The 12,714-nt window shown below is 48.2% G+C and overlaps 1 protein-coding gene across 1 annotated transcript in view; it reads left to right on the top strand.

The window, feature by feature from the left end:
- HSPH1 (heat shock protein family H (Hsp110) member 1) overlaps window positions 1–12,714 on the top strand; it is a 735,818-nt gene that overhangs the window by 681,589 nt on the left and 41,515 nt on the right. The window lies entirely within an intron of this gene.

Raw genomic sequence — 12,714 nt, 5'->3', positions numbered from 1 at the left:
TGAAGACCACCATCTTGATGTTCTTTGTTAAATTGATGGCGCTGTTATTGATGCCCAATAATTATGGTATGATCTACAATCACATATCTCTTTAATTTGTCTACTTTTAAGAAAGAAAAATATATATATTTATATGTAATTGTTTTATTAAAACAACTCACATTGGTACCAAAGCGCCCTTAACAGTACAAACTAAGAGGGAGATAACCACAGTGTCACTACAGTTCTCTACAGGGCATGCAGCATTCATCAAGTCAACAATACTTTTAAGGGTAAAGGCTTTCACATTTACTGTGTTGTGTGGCCTTGAGTAGTGTCCATTGTTGGTGAGAAACCTGACCCCTCCTTGGCACTCCCAGTGAACAATGATTTAGCCAGCTACCCCACACCTTGTAAAGTTTACGAGGACAGCCCCTCCTTTTGTAGGTGATTTTCTCAATAGCCATATACATATCAATACCTTGCCTTCATTCTTGTATCATTGGGGACTTCTGTGACCCCACAGCCTGGCTACGTCCAGTTTAGTCACCACTGGGCCCAAGCCATTGAATATGAGTTTGACTCTTTAGGCATCAACATCATTCAGGATACCTAGGAGAATATAGCTTGGGGCAAGTGGGACATTAACTTCAAGAATTGCACCAAGTTCTCTCTTGATCGATACCCAGTAAGTGTGGATAGGGGTACAACTCCACAGCATGACAAGGAAGGGTCCAGCATCTACATTGCCTCGCATACACATCGGGGGGACTGTCCTTCCCATGCCAAATAATTGTTGCTGGTCGTAGTAGAACCTGCGCAGGATCTTAAATTGTATCAGTCTCAATCTGGATTTCATATCCAATTCTCTAGGGTGCTTTAATGCCACCTCCCAGTCTATATCACCTATCTTGCCCAGATCTCTTTTCCATCTCTCTCTGCGCTTGCCCAGTGTGTTTGACATATTGTTGAGTGTCTTGTATGTGAGTGGAATTGCCCCTTTACCCAGTTCCTCTTTATCCAACACCTGTTGTTCCTCTCTCTGCCAGGCATATCGCAGCTGAGCATATTTCAGGAATTGATTAGGGTTCAGTTGGTAGTCACCTTGAAGGAAAGAGAAGGACATAAGTCCTCAATCTTCTAGCAGGTCATGCACTGTGGAGATAACAATGGTGTCCCATGCCCTAAAACCTCATAGTTTCTCCAGTTCACGGAGCCCCCCTCCTGCCCTTAGGATTGTCTCTTTAGCAATTTTTGGAGTCCATCCAGTGCCTGTAGTGGCTTTTTCACAGGCAGCAAGCGCTACGTGGGTCACCGGCATCCGCTGGTGCCCCCCCCCCTTCCCACCTTAGAGATAATTTAGATGTATGCAGGTCTGCACCCCTCCCTTTCCAGTCTAAAGGTCGGGTGGTCTTGAGGTGCAATAATCCAGTCATTAATGCTTATTAAGTGTGCCGCCCAATAGTAACCCTCAAAATCTGGGAGGGCTATCCCTCCGTTATATGGATTGCTGTGTAGCATCTTCATGGCTATTCTAGGGAGTCCTTTGTGCCAGAGCAGGGACCTCACCTTTCCATCTATTCTAGAAAACACTTCTTGTGGTATGATGTAATGCACATTCTGGAGGCCATGGAACAGCTTGGGGAGTGTGACCGTATTGAAGATAATGGCCTGTCCGAGAAGGGTGAGTTGTAGGCTTTGCCACCTCGCGGCACCTTCCAGGAACGCTGATAACAGCCAACCTAGGTTCGTGGTTAGGCAAGACTATCTGCGGGACGTCATCCATATTCCCATGTACTTGAAACCCTTCTATGCTACCTCAAGCGCTGTGGAAGCACTTCTAGGACCACCAAGCCACTAGGTTGATAAAGCACTGAGGTCTCCCAGTTTATACGCTACCAAAAAGTGTTAAGCGTATTCCTTAAAGATTCGGAAAATGATTCGGAAATGAAATTAAAGCAAAGGCCAAGGTATGCTTTGAATAATGCTTGTCAAATGTTTTGCAAGGTTGCGTAGTTTGTAGACCACCACCCTCTCGGGATCTGTGATATACCGAAGGATATTATCCACACAAAGCAATATTTTCTCCTCGTCTTAAGTCCTGGCCGATGCCCTGAACTCATTTACCCCTTTCATGAGCTTGTCCTAGGCATGCCAGAGATTCTATTGTGAATGTAAACAGGAGAAGTGACAGAGGACATCCTTGTTTTTCACCCTTTTCAGTCAGAAACTCTGCATACTGCACCCCATTCACTATAACCACCACTGCCCATTACAACAGTGACACTCATTTCCTGATGAGTGGGCTGAATCCTAACCTCCGTAACGTTATCTCAAAGAATGGCCAGTGCACCGCGTCAAACGCCTTCTCCGCGTCCAGTGCAAGAAAGACATGAGAAACCTGTCAATTCTTCACCTCCATGAGCCAGATGGGTGTGTCTCGTATGTTATACCACTTTGACCTACTCGGTATGAAACTGAAATAATTACTGTGTATCAGGAGAATAATGACGCTTAGGAGTCTTGTGGCCAGGATTGTCGCCAATATTTTCATCTCAAGGAGATCTGGTGGTACGATTTGCACCGATTTCGCAGTTTACCTTCCTTGGGTATCACTGTAATGATAGCTTGCTGTAGGTCTGGCGGCATATCGCTTATAGAATTCCGCCAGGACTCCATTGGGCCTCGGGGACATACTCGTTCTTAGCTTTGATACGGCTGTCTGGACCTCTTGCAAGGTAATATCCCCTTCCAGCACCTCATGGTCACCAGTGTCTAGAACTGGGGTAGCCACTGTGTCTAACTAACTTGAGTTGTGTAGTGTAGTGGTCTGGCTCTGTAGAATGCCTGTAGTAATAGGCAAATTCCACTGCACTGCGTATGTCCGTAGTGAGGGACAACCCATTGTGGTTGATTACACTTCATACCCACCTGGCCTCCATTTCCCTCCTGCTGAACCTTGCCAAAAGTTCACTTGCTTCATTCACTGTATCTTATAGGCTTTGGGCGCCTCAAGGGTGTTCTCTAACTGTAGAAGTTGTGTCTTGAGACACTAGAGTACTGCTACCTCTCTCTTTTTTTGTACAATCATGTTTTGGGCCCTGTCTCGTAAAACCACCTTGTTTGAGATGTGTGCTGTAGATACACATGCTTTGCATACTCCTACCATCTAGTGTTGGGTCCGAATGTTGACACGTTTTTCTTGAAGAAGTCATTCCCACTCTCAAGGGGAAGTGCCTCCTCCTTTCGGTGATAGTACGCATGGCCATTGACTCCATTGTTAGATCGCTTACTTTCTGCCATCGGGTTCGGACGTGTATTGCTGCGCTCCGGTTTAAAACAGTCCTTCAGGTTCCCCTCGGTGCGCAATCCACTGTACCCGCAACGGTATTGTTATCATAAACGTTTCCCTCTCCCCATGTATCCATTCAATCAGGAAAGTCTCATCTTCGGCTGAAATATCATGGTCGGCCTTCCGGCCTAGCCTCATCGGTCCAGCCTTCTGCCAATGGAATGGACCCCGTTTCAGTTCTATCCTCGTCGCCACTCCAAGTCCCCTCGCACCGTTCTCCACTAAGTCTGCAACTTGAGCCTCACAAGGAAGAGGATTGCTAGGCCTGTCGGTCATTCTGATCGAAAAACACTCTTCGAGATCGTTGGGCTTGACAACAAGAAATGCAGCGCCAAGGCACTCAACATACACCAGATATCTTCTGAGAAGAATCCGAACACGAACCGACAGCTGCGGAAGAAGAGGAGTCCTTCTCGGTCATAAAATCGGATTTCAACCTAGAGATCGAATTGCAGTCCGAAGACATTCCAGCGGGACAGGGTGTCGTGAGTACTAAAACCTCTGTATCCCATAAACTATCTTCCACTAAATATGAGGCTTCGGCACCACCTCTGCCTTCAGGCCTTCGTCAGCAGCAAGACGATGTTTCCAACGCCCCGCCCTCGGGCCCGGCGCCAAAACAAACGGTTAAGCCTTCCGGCTCGTGATAGAGTTAAGACAGAGCATCTTCGGATTTGAAACATTCCACTCCAAATACAAGTCTGGTTTGGCCTGAAATCTTCCGCTTCAAAACAAAAGTCCGGTTCGGAGCTGAAACCTTCTGCTTCGAATGTCTGGTTTGCCACCTAAAACTTTGGCACTGAATTAAAAAGAAGATCTTCCAGATCCCCCAGAACCGATCTTAGATGTTATGAAGGAGCAATTAGATCCGAAACAGAAAAAGCTATAAATTAATCCAGATACTGGACACATTCTAGCTAAAACTCCTTCCAAAAGGAAAGTCATTTCAGAGGACACTGGATATAAGATTCCTCTTAAAAAGAAGGACATTGCTAGTCCTATCTATCCTACTTTGCCATCCCCTCCACCTCCACCATCTTCACCTTTACCACAGCTGCAAGGTTTAGATCCACTACACATACCACCACGGGGATCTCCTCATACACAGCTTGATTTGGGAGATAATCATGACAATGTCCTTTTAACAACAGATCCATGGGACGATTATAATATTGATCTACCCATCGATAATGATCTAGATATACAACCTGAAAAATCATCACCTCCTGATGATAAAGTCTCTATCTAGAGCTGATTTCTAGGGCAGCAGCATATCATGAGGTTACACTGCACAAAAAGGCTTTGGATGACGACTTTTTACTTGAAACATTAAGGTCTTAACATAGAACTAGTCAGTCTCCTTATGTTAAAAGGCATGATGAGACATGCAGATGAGATTTTCAAGGACCCTGTTCGTGCCCGTCTTTTAAAGCCCAGGGTTGATAAGAAATACAAACCCTCACCCTCTGATACTGTTTTTATTAAAGGACAGCTCCCTTTAGACTCAATGGTAGTTTCTAACGCTCGTAAAAGAGCGAACTCACAGACCTCTGGAGATGCACCTTCCCCAGCTAAAGAGTCTAAATTAATTGATGCATTTGGTAAGAGTGGCTGCTCAAGCCGCTAGCCACAGGTGCACTGCCAGCACACTGGGACGAGATGGAAGGTTTACTTTAGTACCTCAGAGAAGAGCACAAGAGCTAGTCCAAGAAGAAAACCGTATATCTAATTCTTCTGTTTGTGCTTTTGATGCTGCTGACACTGCAGCAAGAGAAGTTAACACCAGCATTCTCTTACGTTGACATGCTTGGCTTAGGATTTCAGGTTTTAATCCAGAAGTCCAGCGGTCTATTTTAAATACCCCCCTTTGACAAGCAACATCTTTTCAGAGCTCAAGTGGATGAGGCTTTAGAAAAGTTGAGAAAAGACACAAACTTGACGAAATCTAGTCTCCATCAAGCAGAAGCTCCTTTCGCCGCTCATTTTATAGGGTAGGGTCCAAAAATACATCCTCAGACCGTAACGTTTCCTCATATAAGTCCAACATGCAGCCCTCTTTCTCGAGAGGCTTCTATTGAGGAGGATACAGAGGAAACCATTTTAAAGGCATGGGTAAGAGCACGCCAATGTAAAACTCTCCTTTCTCCAAAAACAGTGACTAGCCTACAATTCCCCCCGATCATTTAACATCTGTTGGGGGAAGACTTCAACAATTTCTCCCCTTTTGGCAATCCATAACATTATCCGACATGGTTATTGCCTGGAGCTCATCACCGGTCCTCCCAATATTCCATCTTGCACTTAGAAACTCTCGTCAGAGCACCTAGAGCTCCTCAAATAAGAGGTACAAGCTCTTTTAACAAAAGGGACCATAGAACCAGTTCTATTACAGTACCAAGGTCCAGGGGTGTACTCTGTACTTTCTGATCCCCAAAAAGGACTGCTGCGTAAGACTAATTCTGATGGATACATCTGCCAGTGGATTCCTCACCTTGTGAATATCCCCTACGCCAGCAACATCTGGAAACTTTTGTAGCTCTCCACACCGACGAGGACGTAGACGACATCACAGAGGCACGACTCCGCTCGCGACCTCACTGACGTCACTGGATCCATAATAGAGCCTCGTCGGCGTGATGACGTCAGTTCCCTTTTTTCCACGCCGTCGACGCCAACGGTTTTTGGGACTCTCCATAGCTTGTTACTTTGTGTTTCCCAGTTTGTATCTTGTTCTATCTTTTACTCTTTTCAAGGATGCCGTCGAGAAAATCGGGATTCAAGCCATGCAGGGAGTGCGGCGGACACATGTCCATAACAAATCCTTATGACGATTGCGTTTGGTGTTTATCATCGGACCATGACGTCGAGGAGTGTCCTTCCTGCAGGAAAATGAGCCCGAAGGCTCTGAAAGAAAGGGAAGCCAAGCTGTTTATGGCGAAGATGCGTAAAGAAAAGAGAGGTCGGAGGAGATCGAAGACCAGGTCGAGGTCGAGATCGGGCTCGAAGTTGACGTCGGGTCATGCTTCAAAATCCAAGAAGCATAAGAAAAAGAAGAGGCATGGTTCTACGACGCTGTTTGGATAAAGAGGAGGCTCAGTCGTCGGCTTCGAAAGCTCATCGACATCGAAAGGACTGTGTATCTCCTTCTCCTTCCCCGGCGAGAGTATCTTCTCCTTTGGATTCACCGGCACCGAATCCTTCTCCATCTTCGGAGCATTCTCCGGCTCCGGTAGAAGAGGTACTAGTACCTGAAAGGCCATCGACTCCAGCGGATCCACAGTCGGCGCCGGCAAGCCCAAGTCCGGTGACGCCTATGCCTAAGCGCATTCCAGGCGGGTACCCTCCTTTTCCTGGTCCAGGGCAAGACCCGACGCATTATCTTGATGCGATGTACAGTGTCTTTGCGAGGGCAATGTACCCCTCTAGTGCACCTTCGGGTCCCATGGGTCCCATGGCAGTCAGTTTGGGAGTACCTCAAGCGTATGCTACAGCTCCCTTCATGCCATTTATGCCTACGGCTCCATCTTGGCATTTCCCGGCGCCGAGAACGTCGATACCGACGTCGATTCCTCCATCTCCGGCGCCGTCAGCTCGACCTCGGTCGACTTCGAATGTGCCCCTGGATCCGGGTTCGACACCGGTTCCGACTCCGTTGGATCCGTGTGTGACTCCTTTGGCCCCGAAGATAAGGTCCAGACTGGAGGCACAAAGATTGTTGGAGGAGCAGCATTATAGGGAGGACGAGATGAAAGAAGGAGAACTTCAAGAGTCAGAGGACTTTTTTGAAGACCTAAGAGAGGCAAGTGGTTTGGAACTATCACCAGAATGGCAACTCTCTCCTCCTTCAGAGGTTCCCTCCAAAGATGGGGTTCCTTATCACACTGTGATTCGTAAGGCGGCTGATCTTTTGGATTTGCAACTCCCAACAACGGAATTTAAATCTAATATTCTGACAGAAGTGCTTCATTCTCCTTCTGCAGTATTTGAACCTTTAATTCCATTTAATGAAGCTATCACTGAGCCAATCATGGATGTTTGGCAAAAAACCTTTTCAGCTCCTGCAGTTTCGAGGTCAGTTGCCAGAAGATATAGGACGGCTCCAAGAGATCCGGAGTTTTTATCCTCTCATCCTAAACCTGAGTTTAGTTATTCAAGCCGCCTGCTCAAAGAAGTCAACTGGAGCTTTTCCACAGACTCCGGAAGACAGAGAGTCTAAGAGACTGGATCAGTCTGCTAAGAAGGTATTTTCATCTGCTTCTATGACACTTAAGTCCACCAATGCTACTTGCCTTTTGGGCAGGTACATTCATCCCTTAATGGATTCTGCTAAGCAACTGGCTCCAAAGTTATCGAAGGAGGACAGAAAGAACTTTGATGAGGTATTGTCTGACACGCAGGCTGTCGCGGGGCTTAGGGTGTGTCAAGGTTCCACAGGAGCGAAGATGAAAATACCCCGAACTTCCAGGAAACAGCCCCCAGAAGGCACTTGAAACACAGTTACAGAAGGCTGTTCCCTAAAAGTATGGGGGAAAATTCCAAGGAGTGTCCACTACTCTCCCCATACGTAGGTGGTTGAGTTGTTGAAACTGGTCTGGAAGTGTAACAGGTACTGAAAACAAACAATATATTTAATAAACAAGAATACATGCAGCTATCTTAACATTGACGTAAACTCAGCTTCTGTGCTCCACTTACCCCACAGCAGTCCTCAAAAGGTCTGGAGTAGAGTATCTGATAGAGGAAATCACAGATGGATGAAATCCTGATGAACAGTTCCTACTCGGGGTGGAAAAGGAAGGGATTGCGAAAGGTGCTCTCACACAGCACTCACACAATAGAGAATTTGTAATGGAGCCTGGAAAGGGCCAATAGCGTAGCAAGCGTGGAACTTACAATCTTAAAACAGATGGGAAGGGAGCAGAGAAGTTCCAACCGGCCTCCAAGTAAAGAGCTATGGAAGCGGAGCAGACACAAACTCTAGAGGTGGGCCGTCCGGCTCCAGGGACCGTTATGAAGCGGAACAGCCACACACTCGTATATGGGAGACAAGAGGGCTACCGGCTCCAAGAGTAGCAAAGGAGCGAATACAACAACTAGTTGGGTGAAATAAAAGAGGAGTGCAGTCCGGCTCTAGGGCAGCTGTAAAGCGGAACCGCCACTCGCTCGAAAGGGCGAAAGTATGAGGAGTGCAGTCCGGCTCCAGGGGAGGCAGGGGAGCGGACCCGCAACTCGCTCGAAATTGCGAAAGTATGAGGAGTGCAGTCCGGCTCCAGGGGAGGCAGGGGAGCGGAACCGCAACTCGCTCGAAAGAGCGAGAGTATGAGGAGTGCAGTCCGGCTCCAGGGGGGGTAGGGGAGCGGAACCGCAACTCGCTCATAGGGGTGAGGAAGAGAATCCGGTCGATAGGAGAAAATTCAAAGCCAGGGACTCTCCCGCGCTGGAAAACTTCTAAGACGCCAGAAACAAGACAGGGGGCGTGGTTACGTCAAGGATCAATAAGCCAAGCAACGGCTTACGTTGGAGACGTCCCTTTAGGCCCTCTAGGGACCGTCTCCAAATTACTTACTTCAAAGGAGAGGCACAGAGCTGAATACATGGCAGGGTGTTCCCTGTTCCTCGACTATCCCTGTGAGAAGTTGGCCTGGTATATGATGTTCACTATTCTAGTGAGCACCTTGCACCAGTCCAAACAGCCCTTATGGTGATGGTTGTAAAGTCAACCTTATAGACCAGCTATCCTAGTGGTAGCATGGACAAAAGCAGTCTTAGGCTAAACTCAAGAGGGCATGTGAAGCCAGCTGTTTTACCATATGCAATCCCTTTAATACCAAGTGAAAGGACACCACACAGGTTGTATATCAAAATATATATGTATTTATTTCTAACACAATCCTCTGAACTCTTTATGAGGCCAGAGGCACCAGCACAATACAAGATACTTAATTAAAATGCCGTGAAGCTTGTCTCTGCAGCCACGTGGACCAGGAGGTGTCGACGACGACCAGGAGCTGGATACGGACTGTCCCACGAAGGATCTCGCTGTCGGCGGTGTCGGCTTCCGGATTGGAGTCAACAAGCCTTGGCAAAGGCAACCCATGCAGAAAAGGAAGATGGCTTCTTAATCAGACCAGCAAGATCTGATGGGCTTCTCCTTTTCAGGGGAGCAATGGCCAGTCTAGAGCAACCAGACCAGCGTTGTAAATCGAAGGTTTCGTCGTCACAGAGGCCACTAGCCAACGTGCAAGTGACCGGACAGACGCGTCGAGCAGGAAAATGCAGAAGGGCCCCACGCAGAACTCGTGGATTGTGGAGGGCTGATCTTCGGTGCAGTTGGTGCTCGGGGCTGGGGCTTCTCAATCCCCAATGCACAATTTCGAGGGTGCCTCAGAAGTTGCACGGAAAGCAATTCGCTGGCTTTCCAAGATGGCCGGTCCCATGTCTCGCGTCGCCTCCACGGGTCTCAGCTTTTCTGTGGCTGTGGATCGGGCTGAAGGAAGTCTGGAAGTCCGGGTCTTGTCAGGCTCTGTGCTCGGGCTCCGGCAGGAGCATCGACAAAGCAAACCGTTGATCGCTTGATGGTGCCTGCTTGTGCAGGGTGGTTATTCCTTGACCACAAGGGAGATTCTTCAGTCTTCTAAGTCGAGTAGGATGTCGAAGGTCCAGAGTTTCGTATCAGAGTTTCAGTCAGGATAAATCTAAAGTCTTGGGACTCAGCTCCTACCTATATACCAAATCTAGGGGCTGGATTACCTGCTAGGTCCCTCCTATGGGTGGGACCCAGTAAGGGGGTGGTTACACCCCTTTCCCTTTGTCCAGTTTCGCGCCAGAGCTGGGGCTGGAGTGCCCCAGCACTGGTTTGAACTGGACTATGCATGGGACACCTTGTGTGCCCCAGGCAGTGTCTCATTTCATTCAGCCCTCCCTGCCCCAATACACCATAGCCTGTCTGAGGTGGTGCTAGCACCTCCCAAGACAGGAAACCTATTGTCCAAGCCTCCCTCCCTGGAAGGACTCCCAGCAGCAGGAGGTCAGACTTGTGTCTGTGGCAGCAGCATCCATTTTGTGATGCTGAGGCTCTGGTTAACTTTAACCGGGATTAGTGGAAGTAACATGTATTCTTCCTCTAGAAGGGTGGAATGCTACCCCCGTCGCTAAAACTGGCGAGGGAGTAGTATTCCAAAGCGTATGACACCTTACACGACATGTTTTGATAAAGCCAAACCAAAGATAGAATTTAACCGCGAGGTTTATAATGCACTTAAGAGTATATGGTATGGCTATATCATAGAACAGCTATAAGGACATGGTTCCGAAAGCTGCAGACAGGCTCAGCTCATGCTAGAGCACCATCTCACATAAAACCAAGCACTCTGCCTCCAGGATTGTTAAGGCCTGCCATAGGAGTGACTTATAGGTGCATATGTGTCTCTATATTAGGGTAGGTATAGGAATACTATACCTAAGCAAGGGGTGATTACATGACCTTGCCCCAGCTGAGTGATCAGCAAGTTGTCAGTTTGGATGGCCAGCCAGGGGTGGCATAAGATATGCTGCAGCCCCTGGTAGGCCTTGGGTGCACCGATGCTCTGGGTACCTATAGTACACTGTACAGGGACTCATAAGAGTGACCCAAATCCCAATTGGTGATGTACCTAAAGTACATGGTTTGAAATGTAGAGGGAGAACAGCAGGGAAGCAAAAAGCAAAAAATGGGGTGACCATAGGAAAGCAGACCCTACTCTCCTACAATCCCTAACACAGGCGGCTGCAAGACAGGTGATCCAGAGTGGCCTTGATACAGTGGACTTTGTAGCCAGGATTGGGTCTTCGGTTGCATCTAGAAGGAGTGCCTGGCTTAAGTCTTCGGAATTTTCTCAAGATGTCCAAGCAACTCTTTTGGACCTCCCCTTTGATGGTTCAGGACTTTTTGGAAAAAAGGCAGATGCAGCTTTGGAGAGATTTAAAGAAAGCAAGGCTACAGCCAAGTCCCTGGGTCTGCAGACACAGTCTAGAGGTTCTTCTTATGGGAAGTTCAGGGGCTTAGGAAGGTCGTCCTTTAGGCCATAGAGGCAGGCTCAGCAGCAATAACAGCAGCAGAACACACTTTATAAATCCTATAGGGGCCGGAACAGAGGTCGCCCACAAGGTCGTCAGCCCTCCTTCTCCTCTACCTCCCCTCTTACCACAGCAAAGCAGCCCTAGATTCACCATTCTGGATCATGCTGGTCCTGTCGGGGGTCGGCTTACTCATTTTCTGCAAGATTGGGAATCGGTCACTACAGACCTTTAGGTTATCAATCATGTGGCCCTTTCGGGAATTCCCTCCAAATTACCCTCCTTGTCAAGGGTTTTGCTTGGAGGACCTTCTTCTTCTCCTGCAGGATGAAGCCCTAACTTTGTTGAAAAAAGGTGCGATAGAGGTGGTTCCAGAGCAGGAAAGGGGTCAGGGATGCTACTCCCGGTATTTCCTGATACCCAAGAAGGATGGCAGGTTACGTCCAATTCTGGATCTCAGGATCTTTTTCTGAAGCAAGAAAAGTTCAAGATGCTCACCTGAGCGCAGGTTCTTCAAGCACTGCAGCAAGAGGACTGGATGGTGTCGATCGACTTGCAGGACGCGTATTTTCATATCCCGATCCTGAAGTCACACAGGAAGTATCTCCGTTTCACGGTGGGGTCGCAACATTATCAGTTTGCCGTCCTCCCTTTTGCACTTTCTACTGCACCTCGAGTCTTCACCAAGGTGATGGCAGTGGTGGCAGCCCATCTCAGAAGATCGGGGATTCCAGTTTTCCCCTATCTGGACGACTGGCTGATCAAAGCAGAGTCGCCAGAGAAGGTTTGTCATCATCTGCAAGTGACAAACCAGCTGTTGTACAAATTGGGTTTTTCAATAAAGGTGCCCAAGTCTCACCTGGTGCTCTATCAGCGCAACCTGTTTATAGGGGCGGTACTGGACACTACTGTCTGCCGAGCATTCCTTCCACCTCAAAGGATTCTCAACATTCCGGAAATTATTCCCTTGTTTTACAATGGAGCGCTCGTTCCAGTCCTGAAGGTCCTACGCCTGATCGGTCTGTTTGCTTCCTGCATTCTGTTGGTCAACCATGCACGCTGGCACATGAGGGTGCTCCAGTGGTGCCTTCGCAGGCTGTGGTATCAGCACAAGGGAGATCTCAGGGAGTCAGTGAGGATCTCCAGAGCAGCTGCAGCGGATCTGTCTTGGTGGAGCGTGGAAGGCAATCTGTCTCAGGGAAAGCCCTTCCATCTGCCTCCATCGGTTGCCACAGTGATAACGGATGCATCCACCTTTGGGGTGGGGTGCTCATCTGGGGGATCTGGAGATCAAGGGTCTTTGGTCTCCAGAAAAAAGGTTGCTTCAC

This window comes from Lissotriton helveticus, chromosome 8 (genome assembly GCF_964261635.1).
Source record: "Lissotriton helveticus chromosome 8, aLisHel1.1, whole genome shotgun sequence".
Lineage (NCBI taxonomy): Eukaryota > Metazoa > Chordata > Amphibia > Caudata > Salamandridae > Lissotriton > Lissotriton helveticus.
The sequence above is the reverse complement of the archived record's forward strand: the minus strand, read 5'-3'. Positions and strand labels throughout refer to the sequence as shown.